Below are 6,129 nucleotides of genomic sequence, written 5' to 3'. Positions count from 1 at the left end.
CATTCATTATGCCTCTTTTTTTTTTTAAATTTTTTAAGTGGTGCTGGGGGTTGAACCCAGGGCCTTGTGCATGCTAGGCAAGCACTCTATCAACTGAGCTATGTCTCCAGCCGTGTCTTCTCTCTCTTTTTTTTTTGGTTATCCTGGCTAGAAGTTTATTAATTTTGACACTTCAAAAACTCCATTTTCAGGCTGGGGATGTGGCTCAAGCGGTAGCGCGCTTGCTAGGCATGGTGCGTTCTGGGTTCGATCCTTAGCACCACATACAAACAAAGATGTTGTGTCCTCCGAAAACTAAAAAAAAAAAAAAAAAAAAAAAATAGATATTAAAATTCTCTCTCTCTCTCTCCCTGTTTTAGAAAAAAAAAAAACTCAATTTTCGGGGCTGGGGCTATAGCTCAGTGGTAAAGCATCTGCCTAGCATGTGTGAGGCACTGGTTTGATCCTCAGCATCAAATAAAAATAAATAAAACAAAGGTCCATCTACAACTAAAAATATATTTAAAAAAAACACTCAATTTTTAGTTTGTTGATTTTCTGAAATGATTTTCCAATTTTTATTATATGGATTTCTTCAATAATTGGTATTTTTGTTTCCTTCTATCTGCTTAACATTATCATGTACTTTTTCTCCAGGTTCTTTAGGAAGAAGCTTTGATTATTGATTTTAGGTCTTCTTATTTTCTCCAATATTGCATGCAATGCTATCGACTTCTTTCTGAGCATTGTTTTCACTGAATTTTGTGTGTGTGTGTGTGTGTGTGTGTGTGGTACTGGGGATCGAACCCAGGGTCTGTTCATGGGAGGCAAGCACTCTACCAACTGAGCTATATCCTCTGCCCATGCTTTTGAATTATGTACATTCCACAATAAATATTTTAATTTCATTTTGCTCAAAATATTTATAAAGGCCCATAGAGTCTTCTTCTTTGACCCAGGTGTGTGTTATTAAATTTCTAAATATTTGGGGCTTCTTCAATTCTCTATTGTTGAATTCTAATTTAGTTCCTTAGTGGGTCTGATAGCACATTTTATATTATATCTTTTCTCTTCAGTATGTCAATGTATTTTATAGCCAAAACCCTGGTCTGCTTTGAGAAATGTTTCATGGGATTTTGAGAAGAAAGTGTATTGTCTCATTGTTAAATGAAGGATTACACAAATGTCAGTTAGACTTGATTGATTGATATGCTTTTAATGAGTTCCAGGGCTCCCATGACAAAGTACCAGATTGGTTGACTTGAAATAACAGAACAAAATCAAAGTGTAAGCAGAACCATGCTCCCTCTGAAATCAGTAGGGAGAATTTTTTCTTGCTTTGCTATCAATCCCTGGCTTTCGTGATTTGGGACTTTAACACTTCATTCTGCCTCCTTCAGCATGTTGCATTCTCCCATTGTGGAACTCTTTTCTGTCATTAGAAAAATAGTCATATGGTGGACCCCAACTCCAGTATGGGGTCCACCATATGACTACCTTAATTTATTACCACAAGAATGACTTTATTTCCAGATAAGGTCCCATTTTGAAGTACTGAGCTGAGTATTATATTTTATCATACCTTCTAAGGGACACAATTGACCCATAACAGAACTGGTCTGCTCAACTATATCCTTATTTATGTTATTCCTGCTGAATCTGTCAAATGGGTGTTGAAATCTTTCTAGTGAAAGATCATATTAATGAAAAATCATATTGGGATAAATTATTTCTCGTTGCATTCCAATGCTTTATTTCAAGGATTTTTTTCCAGATTTTAAAAATGTTGCCTAATAGTTGTATATAACGGTGGAATTTGTTACCTATTCATACATGCATACAATAAGACAACATAATTTAGCCAAATCATTCCCCAGTAGTTTCTGTTTACCTCCCTTCCTCCCTATCCCTCACCCCTGGTCCCCCCTTAATTTTTTTTAAATACATTTATTTTATTTTTTATTTTTATGAGGTGCTGAGGATCGAACCCAGGGCCTCACTATACCGCTGAGCCACAACTCCCCCCCCTTTTCTTTATTCTACTGATCTCCCTTTGACTATCATGAGGCCCACCTCACCTTTCTTTTCCTTTTTTTTTCCCTCTAGCTTCCACCTACCAGAGAAAAAATTATAAGCCTTATTTCAATAATTTGATGTTCCATTATTAGATGTATACAAAGGGATTCTTATGGCTTCTGGGAGAACCCATCACAGGTCATTTCATAACACCTCTCTTTATCCCTAATAATCTCCTTGTCTGCTTAGTCTGAGATTAATTTAGTTACTCAAGCTTATTTTAAATATATATTGTCATGCTGCATTTGTCTTCATATCTTTAATTCATTCTATTTAAATTGAGTTTCTCAGGACATGTAACACATGGATATTAATATATTCACTCTTCTAGTCTCCATATTTTAATTAGCATATATATATATATATATATATATATTCTCATTCAGAGTGATTATCAATGGTTTTAGTGAGATCACAGATTTTCTTATCAATGATTTTAGTGAGATCACAGATTCTCAGAGTTGAGGCATACCATTTGTCACAACCAATCAAATTCCACTAGTGCTGGATCACTTGTCAGCCCCAGTCCCAAAGCTGATAAGAAATGGGGTGATGCTTTAGGGTACTAGATACCATTGCAACTATGAACCCTCAAAGTGCTGAAGATCTATGAGCTTCATACCTATGGACAGTGACAGGTTAGCCTGGAGTATCACATTTTTGCAACTCTCATGTAGAACTGGGTTAAAGATCTTCAGTGCTCCATGGGGCCAGATTCCCATTATGTCTTTTTTATTGTTAGTTAACTAGTGTGAAAATAGCTTCCTCACAAAAGGCATACAAACACATGGCAAATACAAAAAAGACTAGAAGGTAATATATATGATTCTGGGTGGTTACTTAAAAAATTGGTAACATCAACATTTTCCACTCTTCAATAATTTATTCCTTTTATAACAAAGGATTACTGAATAAATATAATTATATCTTGTATATGATCTAAAATCCATTTCCCTAATAAAACATGTACATTATCAAAGAAAAATGCTATATAATCTATGATAAATGCAGATCAGAATATATAGATCTTAAGAAATTAAAATTGGCTTGATAGATTTCAAGAAAGTACTGGTGAAACTCTTGGCCTTCCAAATAGTTTGAAGAGATAGGATTCTGTCATTTAATCATTAAATATTTTTTAAAAAATGTTTAATCAGTTGGGGATGGATTATTTCATATTACTTTAAATTGCCAGTACCTGAAAGCCAAATGCTCCTTTCCTCATTTCCTGCTTGGTGCTCTCTTTGCCTTCATTTTTCCAGATGAAAACCTTCTAGAGCCCAGTCAGGCTTCTGTAACTCTCCAATGGGTACTAAAATGTCAGCTACAAAAATTTGTTCCTTGGGGATTTTTTCACAAAGTCACCTTTTCTGTCATAGGTAGTCCCAGTGTTCCCAACAAGAACTTAGTCCCATGACACTTCCTCATTCTTCCCCCGAGGGTCCTGGATTCTGGTCATGCCATCACAGTCAACCTATTTGTTCATGGCTATGAGGATTCAGGAAAGTTGTACTTGGTGTAACTGATTTATTACGCTGGCTAAGAAGGTGTGAATACATGTGTATCCCTTCCTAAAGTCAAACCAAAATTGTATTCAAAAGGTCAAAAAGTGCTCACAACCAAAGACATCAAAAACAGAATGAAGAGTGACAGAGCTTTAAAGCCAGATCTCAGATTGACAATTTTTAGCAGACTTGGATCTTAGAAAATCCAATGCCCAGTGTGCACTAAGAATCATTCTGAAATTCCTGAGTGATTCTCAGTGGACTAGAAATAGCAATGAAGGGCCTGAGGTGAGCTGAAATCGGAATGAATAAAGTAGAGAAGCAATGGTCTCCATTTTTTTCCCTGTCCATGGCATGACCCACCAGCTGCCCCCACTCTTATTTATTCTCTGCAGAAGGTAAAACACAGCTGTGGAAGGGGAATCCAGGCAGAGTCAGACCTGATAGTATCATAAGGAGACCTCTGTGTACCTCACAAATGCTGTTTCCTGTAATGACTTCTCTCTAGTGACCACACCCAATCAATCCCTTCTCTTAAGGCATTTGAGGCATTACTTGACAAATACACTGGTAAAAGGAACACCTTATAATTCTGAAGATGTAACACCACGGAGGCCCAGATTATTGTCTGTACTTTCCTATCTCTGCTACTCTTGTCTTGATAATGAGTAAGAGGTTTTCTGTATTTTCTTTATGCCCAAAGACTCAATATCCCAAATTATCTTCAACCTTCTTCCTATCAGGAGAAGTGTTCTCTCATACCAACTGCTGGAGACATTACTTAACTGAGGAACAAAAAATATGGGGAATATTTATCCACTGACATGGATTCTGGTAGGTAGTCTTTATCTGACACACAGCATAGTGATGACAGATGACAACATGAGGAATGCTCTTGTATTATATATGCCCACTTAAAATGAGTAAATGTGGAAGTATAAAGATATGTTTGCCAATTTTTACTATTCATTGAAGTTTATGCATTTATTTTCATGAAATCCTCTTTAAGTGTGATATAATACACAATAACAAATTTTAAAAATGAAAGTGAGCTGGGCGTGGTGGCACATGCCTGTAATCCCAGCAATTTGAGAGGCTAAGAGAGAAGGATCACGAGTTCAAAGCCAGCCTCAGCAAAAGTAAGGTGCTAAGCAACTCAGTGAGACCCTGTCTCTAAATAAAATATAAAATAGGGCTGGGGATGTGACTCAGTGATAATGTAACCCTGAGTTCAATCCCTGGTACCAATTAAAAAAAAAAAAAGAAGGTGAAATGAACCTGTACTTAACTTCTCTTAACTACCAAGACTAGAGACTCAGAGTAAAATGGAATTAGGGATGATTTCCATTAGGGAAAAATGTTATGAAAGAATTTACCTGTGCTTTTGTTTCTGTTGTTGTTTTTTTTTTAAAATAGTAGGAACAAAGTCATCCAGAATGCATTAATAAAGCAATCAGGAAAGACAAAGATGGAGTCAAAGGAGAACACTGTCACTCTCACACTGCTCTGATGAGACTGAGGTCAAAGCTTGTATTCTTCTTCTTCCCCCTCCAAGAACATCCAGTGTAGGTCCAGGCAGCAGGTGGAAAAGAAGGAAAGACACATCTGATGGACTCCTTAGGAGGGTCAAAGAATGAGACAAGAATGTAGCCTTTGGGCTGGGGGTGTGGCTCAAGCGGTAGCGCACTCGCCTGGCATGCGTGTGGCCCGGGTTCGATCCTCAGCACCACATACAAACAAAGATGTTGTGTCCACTGAAAACTAAAACATATAAATAAATATTAAAAAATTCTCTCACTCTCTTTTTTTTTTTTAAGAATTTTTTAATATTTATTTTTTAGTTCTCGGCAGACACAACATCTTTGTTGGTATGTGGTGCTGAGGATCAAACCCGGGCCGCACGCATGCCAGGCTAGCGTGCTACCGCTTGAGCCATATCCCCAGCCCCTCACTCTCTCTTAAAAAAAAAAAAAAAGAATGTAGCCTTGGCTCTTTTTGAGGAATCCCTACAGGGAAAGTCAATTGCCCTGAGTGCCAAATCCCTGATGGCATTGAAGAGGCAGATATTTTGAAATATGAAGACCTCAAGCATTTCAATAGTTGAACAAAACCATGTTCTCATTTTTAAAAAATTAATAAATTAACAGTTTCATTATTTGAGAAAGCACTTGAGGTAGTTCATACATTTTGAATCTCCACGTACAAAAGACACAAAGTGGGATGGTAGTGCCCGAGTGAGCATGCGAGATTTAAGGCATGGTTATTTAATTCCTATATCACTGGGAAAGTTTCTCGTGAGCTTTTAAGTGTTGATAACTGTTCTAAGTCTTGTGGAACCTAAACAAAGCTCTATAAACCATTACTAAAGATAAATAAGCACACTCAGACATATATGCTTGTGGATGGATTCAAGTGAATTGGAGCTGAAGAAGACAAAAAGCATCATATCCCCTTGTCAGTTTTCTTATGCCATAACCTGTTCCCTGAGAGGAAGAGGATATGGAGCAGCAGAGCCCATGCCATAGTGGAGTTACTCAAGAACATTGCCTCGTGAGACCCAGCACTGGCC

This window comes from Ictidomys tridecemlineatus, chromosome 2 (assembly GCF_052094955.1).
Source record: "Ictidomys tridecemlineatus isolate mIctTri1 chromosome 2, mIctTri1.hap1, whole genome shotgun sequence".
In the NCBI taxonomy this organism is placed as follows: domain Eukaryota; kingdom Metazoa; phylum Chordata; class Mammalia; order Rodentia; family Sciuridae; genus Ictidomys; species Ictidomys tridecemlineatus.
This window is presented reverse-complemented; position numbering follows the sequence as displayed.